The sequence below is a fragment of the Epinephelus fuscoguttatus genome, linkage group LG21 (genome assembly GCF_011397635.1).
Source record: "Epinephelus fuscoguttatus linkage group LG21, E.fuscoguttatus.final_Chr_v1".
In the NCBI taxonomy this organism is placed as follows: Eukaryota; Metazoa; Chordata; class Actinopteri; order Perciformes; family Serranidae; genus Epinephelus; species Epinephelus fuscoguttatus.
The window spans coordinates 39560640-39580753 of NC_064772.1; the positions used below are offsets into that span (position 1 = coordinate 39560640).

The following is a 20114-nucleotide window of genomic DNA, read 5'->3' on the forward strand; positions in this document are numbered from 1 at the left end:
TGGACTCTCAGAAAATCACACAGGAGCTTCACTCCTGAATCCTGCAGGTTGTTGTAGCTCAGCTGCAGCTCTTTCAGATGTGAGGGGTTGGATCTCAGAGCTGAGGCCAGACAACCACAGCTGATCTCTGACAAAGTGCACCAACTCAATCTGAATAAAGAATAAAAGATGTAAGTTTAGAAGACAATGTTCCTGCTTGAAATCATTCAGTGTTTAATAATGTGTTCAGAGCTGAAGAAGGTTTAGAATGTAGAAGTTTAGAAAATGGAAACTCCAAACAGCTGAACTCAACAAGATGCAGCTTAAAAACTGTAAAATACAAAAAGTGAAAAAGAGCTCTCATTAATATTAATGACAACGTGCTGCTACTTCAATAAAGACGCAGTGACTTTGGAGTGAATGATTCAGTGTAGGATCTGATTTGTTATATTAAGGTTTTAAATCTGCTGCATTGACATGAATTAGAGGTGTTTATTAAATGTAATACATTTACATAATTACACACAGTAAGAAGTGATTTGATTGAATGAAATGTGGGATTTTGACAGGTTAAACAGGATCAAGTCATTAAAGGCCAGTTTATTCTGATATATGAAGGAAGTGTAGGTTGTCTTCACTAACATCCTGATGTTTCACTTAGAGCTGAGGCTTCACTTAGTTCACTTACTGTACAGCTCAGTACAGCTCCACATTGGAAGTCTAAACTGTAAATGTGACACACAAATGTCATTTTCAAACGTTTAAATCCTGTTTTCAGTTTTAAATTTGGAGTTGACATTTTAAAAACTCAATTTTAATCTCAGTGTGAATGTCATCAGTTCTGATATGACCTCATAAATATCAGCCTCATGTCTGCAGTTTAGTGTCAAAGAATAAATGATGAAGATAAAACTCCATTAATAATCCAATCAGATGTGTTCAGGTTTTAAATGTGTAGCTCAACATTACTATGTCCTAATCAATGAGCTTTTCCCTAACATGAGTAGAGTGACTTTGTCATTGTGTTATTGTGGATCATCATAATGTCAGCCTTCTACAGACATCATCCAAATGTCACCACAACATTCATACACCTATTCATGTCAACACTGATTAATAACATGCTGCTGATCATTAGAGGATCAATATCAAATCAGACATGTTGGACTACAAACTTCATTCTTTCATTTATTACATGAGCTTCTTCTTCCTGGATTTGGGAGCTCAGTAGGTTTATGTCATTTAAAGGAGAGCTCCACATTTGTTCCAGTGTGTCTTCAAACAACAGCCACATGTCATATGTACATTAACAGAGTTATTGGTGGCAGCAATCGTTCCTCCCGTCCACATTGAATGTGAAGTGGTCCCTTCATAACACAACTACACTGTAAAAAATGACTCCATAAGTTCAGCTGGAACTAATATGAAGCTTCTGCAGTGTGAGTCAGACACATCAAGTGTGTGTCCACCAAAGTTACAGACTATTGAGGACCAAAGTCCCTCTTTGAGTTACTATTCCTCCACTGCAGCTCAACAAGGACACACTGTCAAACACAACACACTCACTTGATATGTGTAACTCAGACTGCTGAAGCCTCAGATTAGTTTCACATCAACTTTACAAGTCATTTTTACACAGAACAAGACTGTGGATTTTGTCCTCCATCTGGTAACATCGGAGTCAGGTTATAAGGGGATTGTTTGACAGACAGTACAGACACAAGGAATGATTACAGACACCAACAACTCTTTGAATGTACATATGGACACCTGAGCATTGTACTGACACAGAGCTGAAAAATATCAACCTGTCCTTTAAGACAAAGATGTTTCTGAAGCAGAACATTGATTTGTTCTTTGCTTCAGTCTAAAGGTCTGTGACTTCAAATGATCAGACGATGCTGACATGAAAACAGAGCAACAGTTAGATCTGCTGGGAAATAACTTAGAACCTTCAAAACCTCATTTGATGATGTCACTCATAATCATCACTTCAGTGACTTGGGGTTGGTGCAGAACTTGTTTGTTGAAGAGTGCTGCACCTTTTGACCTGTTCAGATGAGCAGCAGAACCAGAGGAACTGTGAGTTTGATGTGCACTATAATCTCCATCCAGCTTCTAAAACTTTACTGGACTTCATGATCAAAAGATCTCTGCAGAAACTCCATGTTTCACTTCTCAAAGATAAAAGTTAGATGATTCTTAAATAGAGTTTGATTTGTTAGAGAACAGAAACTTTATAAAACTACATACAGTCTGTTGTTGCTCTGAATCACAAACACTATGACTGCTCTCACCTGACATCTTTTTGTCATCATTACAGCAGAGAGTCTTTTTCTTCTGCAGCTTCTTTCTAAAGTCCTCAAACAGACCTTGGATGGTTCTTTGTTGGGACGTTTGGGCCTGTGTTGGGCTGCTGTTTATTACTCACACAGAAGCTCAAAGTGTCTGCAGCCTGTTTTTATCTGCTGTCATCAGATCTTCAACAACCTCATTCATATCCCTCACACACTCTACAGCCTCATCAGTACTGACATCATCTTCACTGACTGATGGACCAGAAGCTGAAAAACTGTCCTGTCAAACTTTTCATCTCCGAAAAACCAAATATTCAGACATTCAAGCAAAATCCCCAAAATATATGAACCAAAAATATGAAGCTTCAGTCAGAGAGTTGTGTTGAATATATACAAAGAACATCATAAGCTACAGTCAGTGAACTGACCTCAGAGCCTCCAGTCTACAGTGTGGACTCTCCAGTCCAGCAGACAGCAGCTTCACTCCTGAATCCTTCAGCAACCTGTTGTAACTCAGGTCCAGCTCTGTCAGATGGGAGGGGTTGGACTTCAAAGCTGCGGCCACGACTTCACAGTGAGTCTCTGAGAGTCCACAGCCAGAAAGTCTGTCATGACACATTTATTACAGAATATGTTATTATGAAAGAGGACACTTTATAAACTAATAATTTATAAAACTTACAAGAGGGGCCTCCTCAATTCCAGAGCAAACTATTACTCAGCATTAATAGAAGACAATAAGAACAACCCCAGGTTTCTTTTCAGCACTGTAGCCAGGCTGACTGAGAGTCAAAGCTCTATTGAGCCTTGTATTCCTTTAGCCCTTAGCAGTAATGATTTTATGAGCTTTTTTAATGACAAAATTCTAACTATTAGAGGCAAAATTCATGACCTCCTGTCCTCAGATAGTACCTATCTAACCTCAAACACAGCTGTAAAACCTAATATATATTTAGATTGCTTCTCCCCAATTTCTCTTCAAGAATTGACCGCAGTGATTTCTTCATCTAAATCATCAACGTGTCTCTTAGACCCCATCCCAACTAGGCTACTTAAGAAGGTCTTTCCTTTAGTTAACACTTATATATTAGATATGATCAATATATCCTTATTAACAGGCTATGTACCACAGTCTTTTAAGGTAGCTGTAATTAAACCTCTACTAAAAAAGCCCACCCTGGATCCAGAGGTGTTAGCCAACTATAGACCAATATCTAATCTTCCCTTTATGTCAAAGATCCTTGAGAAAGTAGTTGCAGACCAGCTGTGTGATTTTCTCCATGATAATAATTTATCTGAGGAATTTCAGTCAGGATTTAGAGTGCATCATAGCACTGAGACAGCACTAGTTAAAATTACAAATGACCTTCTGATTGCTTCAGACAAAGGACTCGTCTCTGTACTTGTTTTATTAGATCTTAGTGCGGCGTTTGACACTATTGACCATCAAATTCTACTGCAGAGACTGGAACACTTTGGCCTAAAAGGTTCTGCACTGAGCTGGTTTAAATCTTATTTATCTGATCGTTTTCAGTTTGTTGACGTCCATAATGAATCATCATACGTACCAAAGTTTGTTTTGGAGTTCCATGAGTTCTGTGCTCGGACCAATCCTATTTACTCTATATATATGCTTCCTTTAGGTAACATCATTAGAAATCACTCTATATATTTCCATTGTTATGCGGATGATACACAGTTGTATTTATCGATGAAGCCAGAAGAAAGAAATCAATTAACTAAACTCCATAACTGCCTTAAAGACATAAAAACCTGGATGAGCACCAATTTCCTGATGTTAAATTCAGACAAAACTGAAGTTATTGTTCTTGGCCCCAAACAACTCAGAGACTCTTTATCTGATGACATAGTTTCTCTAGATGGCATTGCTCTGGCCTCTAGCACTACCGTAAGAAACCTCGGAGTAATATTTGATCAAGATTTGTCTTTTAATTCTCATTTAAAACAAACCTCACGGACTGCATTTTTTCATCTGCGTAATATTGCGAAAATTAGGCCTATCCTGACCTGAAAAGATGCAGAAAAATTGGTCCACGCTTTTGTTACCTCAAGGCTGGATTACTGTAACTCTCTATTATCAGGTAGCTCCAGTAAGTCCTTAAAAACTCTCCAGCTAATTCAGAATGCAGCAGCACGTGTACTAACAGGAACTAAGAAACGAGATCATATTTCTCCTGTTTTAGCTTCTCTGCACTGGAAAATCCAGAATTGAATTTAAAATCCTACTGTTAACTTATAAAGCTCTAAATGGTCAAGCTCCGTCATATCTTAGAGAGCTCATAGTGCCATATTATCCCACCAGAACACTGCGCTCTGAGAACGCAGGGTTACTCGTGGTCCCTAAAGTCTCCAAATGTAGATCAGGAGCCAGAGCCTTCAGCTATCAGGCGCCTCTCCGGTGGTATCTTCTTCCTGTTCCGGTCCGGGCGGCAGACCCCGTGTCCCCATTTAGGGCGAGACTTAAGACTTTCCTCTTTGATAAAGCTTATAGTTAGGGCTGGCTCAGGCTTGCCCTGTACCAGCCCCTAGTTAGGCTGACTTAGGCCTAGTCTGCCGGAGGACCCCTATAATACACCGGCACCTTCTCTCTCTCTCTCTTGTATTCTATTACTGCATCTTGCTAACTCGGCCATTCTGGATGTCACTAACTCGGCTTCTTCTCCGGAGCCTTTGTGCTCCACTGTCTCTCAGATTAACTCATATCACAGCGGTGCCTGGACAGCGTGACGTGTGTGGTTGTGCTGCTGCCATGGTCCTGCCAGATGCCTCCTGCTGCTGCTGCCATCATTAGTCATTAGTCATACTTCTTCTGTTATTATACACATATGACTATTGTCACACATGTATACTGCCAGATATTAATATATACTTTCAACATATTGTACCACAGTAGCCAGAACTATAACTATAATATTATTACTTTCAATAATGTTGTTGTAAGCTACTGTCATTACCTGTCTCTCTCTCTCTCTCTCTCTCTCTCTCTCTCTCTCTCTCTGTCTCATTGTGTCATGTGGATTACTGTTAATTTATCATGCTGATCAGTTCTGTACGACATCTATTGCACGTCCTTCCGTCCTGGAAGAGGGATCCCTCCTCAGTTGCTCTTCCTGAGGTTTCAACCGTTTTTTCCCCATTAAAGGGTTTTTTGGGGAGTTTTTCCTGATCAGCTGTGAGGGTCCTGAGGACAGAGGGATGTCGTATGCTGTAAAGCCCTGTGAGGCAAATTGTGATTTGTGATATTGGGCTTTATAAATAAAATTGATTGATTGATTGATTGATTTTATATTGACTTCATGTATTTGATGATGAAACAGTTCGACAGATTGTGTTTTGATGAACATTTGCTCTTCACATCAGTGGTTCAGCTGATCTTATGTCACTGTGTTTGACAGGAAACAATAATTCTCATCACTCTCTCTCAAACCTGCAGACTTTAATCTGTGTGTTGCTTTAATCTTGCAGATGAAGGGAGAGATAATGGAGTTACATCCAGGCTTCCATAATGTCTGTCAGTGTGATCTGATCCCATGTCTGTCTCCACAAAGTTAGCATGACACCATCTTGATTAGAAAACCATGTTTTAAACTCAGTGAACAATTACAGTTGGAAAGATGATCTCTCTTTGTTAGCTAGCTGGTGCTGGCTAATGCTAATGTTAAACTTTACATAGATGTTGTTGTGTAACTGACGTTACTGATCAGTTCTCTGATCTGATGACTTTCTACACTTGTGCTGCCAAATCACTGTTATAACATTCAGCATTATCACATAGGTGTCACTTGTGGCCACAGTGGCTGATTCACTGACATATTCTATTCAAATAACATCAATAATAACAATAATAATGATGAAAATAACAAGTAAACAACACTTTTCAAAAACAAGTTCACAAAGTGCTTTAAAGACAGCAAACAGAATAAACACATTTGAAATAGTTTTTAATAATAATCATAATAAAAAGAACATGAATAATTCAAACTAATGAAAGCCAATTAATGAAGATTAGTCTGATGTTATTTAAACAATGTAAAGTCAAACCATTAATCTGAGCTGCATTTCTGCCGTGTGATATCCCCTAACATCCTCCATGTTCACTATGAAATGGCTCCAAAACCATCACCAGAATAATCAAATGCACAAAAGTAATTCTCTAGACCTTCAGAAATCTCCTCTGGAAAATGATACAGATCTTATTTTATACTCTTCAAATAATCAGGTATCACCTGTATGTGTGATGATATCAGACACCTTGCAGAACCTACTCAGGTAATAATAACTTTACTGCATTCACTGATAACTGTAAAACACTGCTATATGTTGTGATGAAACCTCCAACACCACCTCTAAAGACCTTCATTAGTTTTATCAGGTTTGCACGTCACCTCCATCACCCAAATAGGGATGGGTACCGAAACCCAGTATTAAACGGGCCAGGGCTGGAATTATTAAAGACCGAGAGCTCTCTGTGTCGGAGCCTCACAGCCTGCTGCATGTGTGAGGGGCAAACACACACACACACACACACACACACGCACACACAGGGCAGAAACACGAGCAATCTTTGGGCACATCTAGTGAAAGTTCGTCACATTCAGGTGGAGAAATGCAGTGTTTTCGACCTCCTACCTTGCAGTTCATCTCCCGTTATCCCGTCCACCTCAGGGATGTTATTGTCTATAATGCTGTGTTCCCACCAAACGCGATGAACGCGAATTATTCGCACGGAACGCGAGTAACGCACGAGTTTGGACGCTGGACCATTTTGTTAATTCGCGTTATCGCGTCATTTGCGCAAGTAGCGGGGAAGCCGGCTGTGCTAACTGGAGCTAAGCTTGTGCTAACGTTCATAGTACAACCATTTTGTAAACTAATAAAAGACACATATTTGCAGAACTTAGCAAGTAGACCAGTCTCCTCGGCGACTTTCACCAAAGCCTGCTCCTTTTTGTTGCGGTCTCTGTAGAGTAGACACGTAATATCATATAGCTCCGGGTAGCCGCACACCGCAATGATAAGTTTCTCCTCCATCTCGGCATCAACAACTGGACGTCAGGGCGTCAAGACGTCACTGACGACCATGGCTGAGATAACCACCATCGCTACTTTGTACCTGCTCTGGAAGTCCCAGATGCGTCGGAGGGCCAAACGCCGTCATTTTTGGGTTCACCCTATCCTGCAGAAGCGCATCCAGCTCAGCAAGTTTCACCACCTTCTCCCGGAACTCCGTCTGATGATAGCCGCTCAGCGGTACTTCAGGCTGACTGGGGCCGAGTTTGAGGACCTGTTGGCGAGGATTGGCACCAGGATCTCCCGACAGGACACCAACTACAGGCGCTCCATTTCAGCTGCGGAGCGTCTGTCCATCTGTGCCCGGTGAGTAGCAGTTTATTGCTGTCGTGAGTGACGTCGGGAGAGTCTCAACGCTGATTGGCTTTCACGGCACAGCGTCATGCGAATTCGCCTCCATAGTTCAATATTTTCAACTCAAGCGATGAGGCGTTGGACGCGAATTCGCGTCTAATCGCGTCTTTGCATTGACTTTGTATCTAATCTTGACGCCCGAATTTGCGAATTTGAGTTTGGTGGGAACACAGCATAATAGGAATTTATTCAGGTGTCTGAGGTTTCTACCATTTTTCCCCCGTTCAAGGTTTTTTTGGGGAGTTTTTCCTTTTCTGCTGTGAGGGTCCGAGGACGGAGGGATGTTGTATGCTGTAAAGTCTCTGAGCCAAACTGTGATTTGTGATATTGGGCTCCATGAATTAAATTTAAAATTGTAATTAGGTTCGAAACAACGCTGTAGCAGAATGTTAATGTATACACTGGACTAACATACATAGAAAATGAAGTAATGTCAGTTCAGTTCTTCTGTTTGTTTTGAGAGACACAAAATAAGAACCGATAAGAGTTGTGTTAAAGTAGCGGATCAATAAGCAGTATGGGTAAGAGTGGTAGTAGTGTTAAAACCTTGATGATAGCCATCCCTACACCCAAAGGAAGAGAAATAAGACAAAACTGACAAATGTAACAACTATTAGAAATAAATAGAATAACTGTGTTCAGTAACTTGACAGCTAGAAACACAACCAACTGAAACATCAACATTTGAAACAGTTCAGGAACATCTGTGAAGAACTGAACTACTAATCTACACTGATTTATAATGTTAATCACATCTGGACTTACTGAGCCTTTCTGCAGTTCCTCACAGCTGGAATCAGTCTGCGTCGTCCCTCCCATGATGTGTTGTACTTCATCAGGTCCAACTCATCCAGAACCTCCTCTGACATCTGCAGCATGTAGGCCAGAGCTGAGCAGTGGATCACAGAGAGTTCCTTCGCTGATCTGTTCTCTGACTTCAGGAACTCTTGGATCTCCTGATGAACTGAGAGGTCGTTCATCTCCGTCAGACAGTGGAAGATGTTGATGCTTCTGTCAGGAGAGATCTCATCACTGTTCATCTTCTTCAGGTTGTTGATGGATCTCTGGATGATTTCTGGACTGTTGTCTGTCCGACCAGCAGACCTCCTAACAGTCTGCGGTTGGACTCCAGAGAGAGGCCATGAAGGAAGCGAACAAACAGGTCCAGGTGACCATTTTCACTCTCCAGGGATTTCTCCATGGCTCTGCTCAGGAACTCATCCAGAGATGGGTAATGGTCTTCACTCTTTCCAAAAAACTTAGAAATCTTCTTGAGGAAAAACTTTGGCTTTGAGTTCTTTTGACTGAAGTCTGTACCCAGGAAGTCATCCAGTACCTCTGTCTTCCTGTTGGTGTAACAGTGGAACATGTAGACTGCAGCCAGAAACTCCTGAACGCTCAGATGAACAAAGCAGTAGACTGTTTTCTGGAAGATCACACACTCTCTTCTGAAGATCTCTGTACAAACTCCTGAGTACACCGAGGCCTCTGTGACATCAAGACCACAGCGCTCCAGGTCTTCTTGGTAGAACATGATGTTTCCTTTCTCCAGCTGTTCAAACGCCAGCCTCCCCAGCTTCAGAAGAACGTCCCTGTCAGCCTCCGTCAGCTCCTGTGGACTCGTCTCATGTCCTTCAACATACTTTTGCTTCTTCCTCTTTGCCTGAACCAGCAGGAAGTGTGAGTACAGGTCAGTCAGGGTCTTGGGCAGCTCTCCTCTCTGCTCTGTAGTCAACATGTGATCCAGGACTGTAGCAGTGATCCAGCAGAAGACTGGGATTAGACACATGATGTGGAGGCTCCTGGATGTCTTGATGTGTGAGATGATTCTGCTGGACCGCTCTTCATCACTGACTCTCCTCCTGAAGTACTCGTCCTTCTGGGCGTCAGTGAAGCCTCGTACTTCTGTTACCCTGTCAACACGTGCAGGAGGGATCTGATTGGCTGCTGCAGGTCGGGAAGTTATCCAGACCAGAGCCGAGGGAAGCAGATTCCCCTGGATGAGATTTGTCAACAGCACGTTGACTGATGACTTCTGTGTGACATCAGACACGACCTCATTGTTGTGGAAATCCAATGACAGTCTGCTTTCATCCAGGCCGTCAAAGATGAACAGAACTTTCCAGACAGCGAGCTCCTCTGCTGTGACCTTCTGTAATGTTGGATGGAAAACATGGAGCAGCTTGAGAAGACTGTACTGCTCATCTCTGATCAAGTTCAGCTCCCTGAACGAAAGCAGAATCACCAGACTGACATCTTGGTTTTCCAAACCCTCGGCCCAGTCCAGAGTGAACTTCAGCACTGAGAAGGTTTTTCCAACGCCAGCGACACCGTTGGTCAGAACCACTCTGATGTGTCCCTGTTGGTCAGGTAAGGCTTTAAAGATGTGCTGACACTTGATTGGAGTGTCATGGAGGGTCTTCTTCTTGGAAGCTGTCTCCAGCTGCCTCACCTCATGTTGGGTATTAACCTCTTCACTCTGTCCCTCTGTGATGTAGAGCTCAGTGTAGATCCTGTTGAGGAGGGTTCCACTTCCTGTTTCATCACTTCCTTCAGTCACACGTTCACATCTCCTCTTCAGACTGATCTTATGTTCATCTAAAACCTCCTGCAGACCAGCGTCCACTGGAAGACAACAACAAGGCCTCATTATAAATAGTCTTAGTTACATATCAGTAAAAAAGGAATGAAAATGGAGGCTGAGATTTTTTAAATGTACAACACAAGAAGAATCTTGTTATCAGACATGAAGACATCAGCAGACAGATGGACAGTCTTACTTTGTACAGTGTTGGTCTGACTGGCTGTCTGCAGTCCAGCTCTTGTTCTGGATCTTTGTCCACACTGGGGACAGGAGGAGTCTCCTGATGAAGCAGACTGGTCCCAGTATGAGGTGATGCACTGTCTGCAGAACCAGTGTCCACAGCTGGTAGAGACTTGATCCCTCAGGACGTCCTGACACAAAGCACAGCAGGACAGCTGCTCCTCCACACAAACATCACTCCTCTTCCTCTCTCTGTGGACACAAAGACATGTCTTTATGACTAAAATGTTCACTGTAGGTTTTTTTATTTTATTGACACAAACTCATCACTGTCTGCAGCTGCTTCACAGAACAAACCTTCCATTAAAGTGCTGATCATGCTCTTTACTGTTTTACAGTCACGTTGAGCAGTTTAGCTTCAGTTAGTTTGGATTGAACTGAGGTAAGAAGTGCTCTGAATAATGAGCAGCAGTCTAAAGGCCCAGACACACCAAACAGACATCAGAGAACTAGCAGCAATGAGACCGCCCTGCTGCATCACATCACGGTGCCATGTCTCAGCCAAAAAGTTGCACATGAACACGCCAATCCAATGACCAACAAGCACATATGTCCTGTGCCTGCATGAGAGGAAATAACTCTCTACACCAGCAGATGATGGACGTCTGTAATCGACATTCAAAACTAGAAACTGGAAGATGATGCTAGCTAGCCAGTTAGCACATGAACAACACAATCAGAGCATATTAACTGTACACCAGTGAACAACAACACAAACCATCAGGAAACGTTTCTGCTAAAGAGAAAAATAACCTGACTTGATGGAACAAGTTGGTTTTGGTCTCACTCCCTCTGGACTTTAGCTCTTTGTTCACATTCTTCACTTCCGTATTTTTTCTCGTGTGCTGAGCTGAACTGTCGATCAGGAGTCTCCTGATGAAGCAGACTGGTTGTCATAGTACCATACGTCACTTCCGCTATGTACAGTGTGGTTGTTATAGTTACCAGGCGTCACTTCCTCTGAGCCCGTGTTTGTGCCTGTTCTTGTTTACACTAAACGGCTGCTGCCGCACTACTCAACCTGCGTTGTGTGATTCATGTGTATCGTCCTCCATTACTGGCGTGGTGGCAGTGCTTCCCGAACATACGACCCGAGGATATTATCAACTACCGAAGTCATAACGGTAACTATCCTGACAGGGGAATCACAGTGTAATGATGTCTACAACCAGACGCAGTTGAGCTAACGGTGGCTAAGTGCGCAGCATGGCTAATTCACACAGAGCACCGAAGCAATGGTGTCTAACCAAGATTGAAACTGTGAAGTCTTTTGAGAACTGGCGCCAGAACCTGTTGTACACACCGTCACTTGACGGTGAGTTTGTCCCATTTCTGCTCAATGGTGCAGAATGGGAGAAGAAATCCAAAACGTTTCCATGCCGAGGATTTACAAATAACGTCGACCCAGTTCCTGCTGCCCAACGTCGCACTAAAGAACGCAAGGTGGCCATGCTGGAGCTCATGCTGGGACAGATTGCTAATTACTGTCCTGTCATCTCTCGTCACAGCATTGTCAGAAACTCCACTTCCATTGACAGCATATGGCAAGCTATTTGCCTACATTACGGCTTTCAGTGCACTGGAACCCACTTCATTGACCTTGCTGCTATCAAACGGGAACCTGATGAGAGACCAGAGGATTTATATCAACGTCTGATGGCTTTAACTGATGACAACTTACTGTGTAAGGATTCCGGCATCAGCCACATGGGAGATGTTGTAACTGAGGATGAGGAGTTAACGCCCTCACTTGAGAACTTTGTTGTCCTCACATGGCTCCGCCTCATACACGTTGATCTGCCGAAGCTCATCAAACAAAGGTATGGGATGGCATCCATTAAACCAGAAATCTCACAAGCCCTTGATTCAAAACTAGATGAGTTGCAGGCCTCAGAGGATGCCCGTGCTATGCGTGCGGCCGTGTCTGAGCTCCCCAGGTCAAAGCAAGCCCTGCCTGCCCGTCCGAGGAAGTCATGTCCCTTATGCAAATGTGCCAGCAGGCCTGATAATCACTTCCTTAGCAAATGCACATTCCTGCCCCCCCAAGACAGAATGTTCATGGCTAAATCGCGCCAAGTGATGGGTGAGCAGACTGAGACTGATGATTTGGTGGCGAGTGCATTAGTGAGGAGACAACACCATAAGCGTGTACCGATCAAACAGTCCCCCTACTTGGATGCATTCCATGGTCACCGCCCTGTGCGTCTCACCGTTGACAGTGGGGCTACAGGCAACATGATGAAGGCCTCATGTGCAACTAGGCTGGGCTGGGGCCTCTACTTCGAAGGTCTTGTCGTTGAAAATATCGACTCTGGGATTCCCTTCATGGAAAAGAACGACGTCTCCATCAGACCAGCCAAACACCAGATATGTTTGGGTGAGGATATCTACAGCTACGGCACCCTCCAGACACCTATGGACAGGCACGCTGTGCAGCGTGCACACGTGCTCTGTGCCCCGGATAAATATACTGTGTGGCCCGGGGGGTACATCGAGCTCGAGTTTCTGCCTGAACTGTGTGATGTGGACTGTGAACTGGCTACTGAACCTCACGTGGACGTCTCGCGTGACCAGTCAGGCTCACGCCAATGGCCTACTCCGACCTTGCTGCGGGGTGTGTCAGGAAAAATCCGTCTCCCAAATCTCACTGGCGAACCACGGCTGGTTCAGAAGAGCGACCACTTGTGTCGTGTTCGCGCGACATATATCCCCTCACTCAGCAACGCCAATGTGCTGGCCGACCCCCCCCCTCCTCGGACTGGTTGCGACGACCAGATCAGCCTTGTCCTCTGACCCTGTCGCTCTTGACCCTGATGACGTCAAGCCTCCTGACATCAGGGATAAGTTCCACGCCCTGCACAGAGAGTTTGACAGCGTGTTTGATCCCCACTTTAAAGGATACTATGGGGCCATTCCAGGCCAGGGTGAACATGGGTCCCGTCCTACCCCCACAACGCAAGGGGAGGGTTCCACAATACTCTAGGGGTCATTCCTCCTCAAGAAGCCTGGTGGCAGTTTCCGCCTGGTCACAGCCTTTGCAGATGTCGGCCGATACAGTAAGCCCCAACCCTCCCTGATGCCTGATGTTGACTCCACCCTGGGCCTCATAGCCCAGTGGAAATACATCATCGCCACAGACTTAACCAAAGCCTTCTACCAGATCCCTTTATCCAGAGACTCATGGAAGTACTGTGGGGTCGTCACGCCCTTTAAGGGTGTCCATGTGTACGTGCGGAGTGCTATGGGCATGCCGGGGTCCAAGACGGCGCTGGAGGAGTTAACATGCAGAGTCTTTAGAGACCTCCTTCAACAGGGCCATGTGGCCAAAGTGGCAGACGACCTGTATTGCGGCGCAGACACTCTTGAGGACTTTCTAGCTGTCTGGAGGCGGGTTCTTTCTGCCCTACAACGCTGTGGTCTGAACCTATCCGCCACCAAGACCACTGTTGCCCATGTACAGACCTCCATCCTGGGCTGGGGCTGGCGTCAGGGAACAAGCCGAGCCAGCCCTCACCGCATCTCAACTCTGGCTGCGTGCCCCCCACCTAAGACTGTGACAGGCTTGCGTTCATTCATTGGCGCATACAAAGTGCTGGCTCGCATGATGAGGAACTGCGCCGCGGTATTGGCTCCACTGGATGACACGGTGGCCGGGCGTGAGTCGAAGGAGGTGATCCTGTGGTCAAACGAGCTGCATAACGCCTTCACCTCTGCTCAAAAAGCACTATCCTCAGCACGTGCTGTCACGCTTCCACGTCCTGCCGACCAACTGTGGCTTGTAACTGATGGCGCTGTCAGGGAACCAGGCCTGGGTGCTATGCTGTGTATCACCTGCAAGGACACTGTGAGGGTCACTGGCTACTTCAGCGCAAAGTTGCGCCAGAACCAGAGCTCCTGGCTGCCGTGTGAGGTCGAGGCCTTGTCCATAGCTGCGGTGGTGAAACACTTCGCCCCTTACATAACCCAGTCAGACAGCAAGCCATGTGTACAGGCTTTTGAGAAGCTGTGCAGGGGACAATTCTCAGCGAGCCCTCGTGTCACTTCCTTTCTGTCCACTGCTAGTTGGTTCCAAGTGCTCATCTGGCATGTGGCGGGGGCGGCTATCCTACCATCTGATTTTTTGAGTGTGACAGTCCACCTGCCAATTGTGTGCCTTTGTCTGTTCGAACTCCGACTCCGTCGTGCACCAGATCACAGCAGAGGATGTTGTGCATGGGACTGCTAAGTTGCCCTTCCCGAACAGGTTGGCATGGCTGGGCCTACAGGCAGAGTGCTCTGACCTCAGATGGACCTGTGCTCATCTCCGTCAGGGCACATGTCCTTCTAAGAAACTGACTGACATTCGTGATGTGAAACGTTACCCGAACGTCGCCACGGTGGCTAAGGATGGCCTCCTTATTGTTCGCCGGCACGCCCCCCTTGCAGCCTCAACGGTCTGTATCGTGGTGCCTCAGTCCGTCCTCGATGGTCTGCTGACGTCCCTCCATATCAAGCTCGACCACCCCACCGCCTCGCAATTGAAGACGGTTGTCCAGCGCTACTTCTACGAGTTGGATATGGACTCCACTATGCAACGTGTCTCCGGTGGCTGCCGCCAGTGTGCGGCGCTGAGGAAAGTCCCTGTGTTTGTTTCTGACCAGTCTACGTGTGACCCACCGGAGGTCGTCGGCTCCGCGTTTGCAGCTGATGTGTTCAGGCGGGACCGCCAGTTCATTCTGGTTGTCCGGGAGGGTGTCACGTCTTTCACACTGGCAGGTCTCATCGACGACGAGCGTAAAGAGACTCTCAGGGGAGCCCTGACCCGCTTATGTGTGGCCCCTTTGCTGTAGTCAGGACTGACCCTGCCCCTGGTTTTGCTGCCTTGGCAGGAGATGTGGGCCTCGCCGCACACAGATTGGTTGTTGAAGTGGGTAATGCCAAGAATGTCAACAAGAACCCAGTGGCAGAGAGAGCCACAAGAGAGGACGATTGACTGTCACAAGGTGGAGGGTCCCGGCCTGGCCTCTGGGACTCTCGCGGGGATCTTGCATCTGATGAGGACGTGGACATCCCTGCCCCGCACTGTCCTGATATCCCTCCGGCTATGGCTGAGCCCCCGCCTGCTCCTTGCCCTCCTCGCATTGATGTCGTTGCCGAGCCCCTGCCTGCACTATGCCCGCCTCATGATGGTGGCATTGAACCTAGGAACAGCCCCCCAGGCGAGGATGTGCCTGCTCGTGCATCTGATGCTGCGCCTCGACGCTCGGGGCGCCAGCGACGTACGCCGCAGTATCTGGAGGACTTTGAGGTTTATCAATGAACTAATGTTTTGTTTTGCCTTGCAGGTCTGTTGTGTGGCCTTGGTTGTTGTGGTACCTGTTGTTCCATGTATTTTTGATGTGCTGTTAGCAGTGGGGAGGGGATTATGTGTTTTGTGAGAAAAAGGGGTGACGCCAGTAGTGTTTGTGGTTGTCATAGTGACCATACGTCACTTCCGTTATGTATGGTGTGGTTGTTATAGTTACCGGGCATCACTTCCTCTGAGCCTGTGTTCGTGCCTGTTCTTGTTTACACTAAACGGCTGCTGCCGCACTACTCAACCTGCGTTGTGTGATTCATGTGTATCATCCTCCATTACTGCCGCAGAGAGATGTAATGTGCCAGTAGGCTCCACTGTGGGAGGCACACTAGTGCCAACAAGGACCGACGGTGCAGGACACACTGCGGCGATCATCATTGATACACAGCTGACCGTCGGCTTGGTGTGTCAGTGTAATAGTTTAAAAAAGGTAATATATTAATCTGCAATAAGTTAAAATCCTGTTGAAGTTAAAAAGCTCATATAGGTCAAAGAAACACTTTATAAATATGAAGGGCTGAGATGTGATTAAAAAGACCATAAAGTCACTATAAATATGAGTTAAAAAACATTAAAGTGAAGAGTTAAAAACGGTTTAAAACTGTAAACTCATCAGATGTTAAAGAAGGGGTTAAATGTTACTTAATCTCTTATTCATTTCATTGTTTGTTCCATTTGTTACAGTTAAAAACTAAGATATAATAATCTCTGTCTTCCACTAAGGAGGTCTAGATCTGTCAGAATCGGGGATCGATTATTTTTGTCTGCGCCCTCATACAGGGGATATCGTGCGCAATGTTTGCCTCACTTCACTAAAGCTCTGGTTGAGGAAACACTGCATCACTAGTGTGATTATTTATCCCTGATTTCCAGGTATGTGGTTGATATTGTGAACTGTGAAACTGTTTCCGATAAATTTATAAGACGTTTTGACTGTGAGGAGAACATTTATATGATGCTTGAGTAAGTTAAAACTATGTTTACTGGGTATTTAAAAGTAAGTACGAGCAAGCGAGACTGCCGCCATCTTGTATAAATACGCCAAGTGTCTTCACTGTTTATGTGTGTATATGCACAAAAGTGAATGTATTTTGCACAGTTTATATCCTGTTCATGTAGTTACTTGATTCATTCAGGTTTATTTGTTTAATTAGCAACTTTTGTATAAGAAAAGGGTGTGAGTTCACTAAGCTATTTTTCATCAGATTTACTGAGGAGACTGAACTAATAGGGAAAATGTGAATTATGTTTGAGGAATGCTGTATTTTATTTTATTAATAATTTAGATTCAGTTGTTGTATAATGCAATTTTTGTACTAAAAGACTGCAGGTTTAGATTGTTAAATTAATGTGCAGTTTAAAAATAAGCGGCATTTAGTCACATAATTTGAGCTGTAAACATACTTATACAGTATTTGCAGATGTATTTTTGTGCAGATGTACTCTGTTTCAACGAAAGTATTGTTGTAAAATATGATTTGGCTCACTTCACTAAAGCTCTGGTTGAGAAACACTGCATCACTTGTGTGATTATTTATCCCTGTTTTCCAGAGTGCAACATCAGGACCTTAAGACACAAAGTTTGTGACAGTCAAACGTGGCGTGCCGATTCTTGGAGCAGACACCAACTGACCACTGTAGCAGGGCCCATGCTCACAGGTGCCTGGGGGTACCAGAAGCTCAAAACAAGAGTCAATAGCAACAGCTGGAGTCATGTTTTTAATGAACACCCAGTAGCGTCAGGTACTTAGTCAGCTGCGGCTTACATGAAACATATTTGTCCAATTTCCCCACGACAGTCCAGAAGCAGATATTTTCCTCTCTTGATGCACCGTGCATCAAAGACCAGACCAGATTAAAATGCCCCTGGGTTTCTGAGATGTTTCACTCAAATGCTCATTCTCCTCAGCCCCTAAAAGTAAAGGAATGTAAATGTCAGTTATTTAATCCTGTTATGTACAGTTAATATTTACACCCTGGATTTCAATGACTCACACTTTAGTAATAAGATTTCTAAATGTCTCCCATTGTTAAAGAATAACTTTCTTGTATTTGGAGGGGACTTACTTTCAGCCTTTCACCTGCTCTCACCAAAGAAAAAAACTTTCGAGCTCCGCTGAGAAGGAGCTTGTTTGGGTGAAAGCCGCTTCAGTGAACTTCAGTAAAGCCGAGTAACGGCACATTTTATTGGGAGTAACGGTAACAGCGATATAACGGGGGAGACAGTAACTTTTTTGATTACTTGTTACTGAAAAAAGTAGCACCATTAGTTACGCCGTTTATTTATAACGCTGTTATTCCCATCACTGTGAGTGAATAAATTGATAAATTGCCAATATGTCTTGTTTCTTCAGACTTCAATCATCCAATCCACCAAACATCACCAACAGCAGCAAAAAAAGATTTGGCAAATTTTCATGGGCACAACCCACATACTCAGCTCTGCTGCTCATCCCACAAATGATCCTTACAAATGTGGCTCCATTTAAAAGGGAAATAAACAGGCTCAGGGCTGCCCCTGACGAAACTGGGGTCCTAAGTGAAATTTTATTTGGAGGCCCCCATCCCAAATGTATCATAGGTACAAAATGACCGTACAACAACTTGCCATTTAACTTGACAACCTTTACTGGCAATAACAAATGTACTGTAGATACAGTAGTTTGGCTGTATGAGTCAAATCAAATCAAAAATTCAACCTGAAATAAATAGTCCTAAATAAATAAATATTAAATAAAAATTAACTTCAAACTGAAATAAATAAATAAACAAATCTGAGTCACAAATAGCCATCAATTACTCATCAAAAGAAAGTAACTTCCACCACCTCAATCCCCCACCCTTGATTAAACACTGAAAATAAAATAAAAGAGGGAGACAGGTTTTTCCTATTTAATCTTATTTTGTTATATTTCTCCCTCTCCCCTCTCTGGAGGCGTCCGATCTCCCTCAGCCCTCCGCCTCTCCCACCTTAATTAAACACTGAAAACAGAAATAAAATACAGAGACATTCTTTTCTATTTTCATCTTATTTAACTATATTTCTCCCTCTGCCCTCTCTGGGAGCATCCGACCTCCCGGCGCTGCACATACCCCCGAAGCTCGGGTCTCCCCCTCCGGTATAAGATTTATTGCCAAGAAGCTTCGTTACAACAAAGAAATAATCTACCAAACACAAATGTCCTTAGTTTCTGTGCTTGGTTTAGTTTGGTTTTAGAACAGACTCACTGAACAGTTTCTGTTTTGTCTCAGCTTGAAATGATCCCAGACTTTGGACACTTCTTGCCGTTTGCTCTGGCCCGTCTCTTCTCTTCATCCCTCACCATGTTCCCTCTCTTCTGCCATTCTGCAGTCAGCGTAATCAGATCATGTCTTGTATGATCGTATGTATGATTTTCAGGTTTCTCTTGAGTCACATGTCCATGGTGTAAGCGTGTTGTGCCACAGTAAGAGTCATCACAATGCACTGTATATAGTTATATGGATGAGATGAAACTTCAGTACATATCTGAATCTGAATAATTTGTATCAGTGATTTTCAGTTTCAGCCCTAAATGCAACACAAAAAGATTCATAAAATCCTTCTTCCTATGTCGTAGCATTTGAGAGACTTTTGAGAGATTGATTTATTCTTAGATTAATGACAGTAATGCCTCTAAGACTTTTTAAGGATCCACAGGAACCCTGATTAAAGAAAGACTGAAGGAACAAATGTTGGACATTGAAAAAGTGTGTGAACGTGACAGAGTTGATGATGTTGTGACGTTTTGGTGAAGAAACTCTGTGGTGCCACTGAAAGAGTTGTGTTTACTTCAGCTGGAGTTTATAGATGTCTGTTAGGATCAGGGTTCTGCTGTCAGTCAAGCTGAGAGAGGAACAGTAATGCTGTCTTATATATATAATATTATTAAAAGATTGTTTGTTGATGCTATGTGAGAGCAACATTTAACTTTGTATTGTTTTAGGTGATTTACAAGAGTGTGTATTGACCTTTACTTTACTGTGTAAGCTTCCTACACAAAGGTGTATACATGTTGTGTGTTAGTTTCCAGTTTCATCACTAGAGGTCACTGTAGACCACAGGATGTTTGACTGCATGTGATGCACTGAAACTGAAAGAAGAAGCAGAACCTGAGTGAAGTTCATGGCAGCGTCTCTTTTTTGTTGTTGACATACAAACACAACATTTAAAAGACAAAAATCAGAAACACAGTCAGAGGAAACTGAAACT

General features: G+C 44.2%; 1 long non-coding RNA gene and 1 pseudogene across 1 annotated transcript; one reads left to right on the plus strand and one right to left on the minus strand.

Annotated features, from left to right (window-relative positions):
- Window positions 1-2691: 2691 nt before the first annotated feature.
- Window positions 2692-20114, minus strand: part of LOC125881641 (protein NLRC3-like) — a 59883-nt pseudogene continuing 42460 nt past the window's right edge.
- LOC125882038 (uncharacterized) lies at window positions 16702-19856 on the plus strand. The gene is made up of 3 exons (XR_007448293.1): window positions 16702-16756; window positions 17435-17626; window positions 19136-19856. It is a non-coding gene; the product is annotated as an uncharacterized LOC125882038 (long non-coding RNA).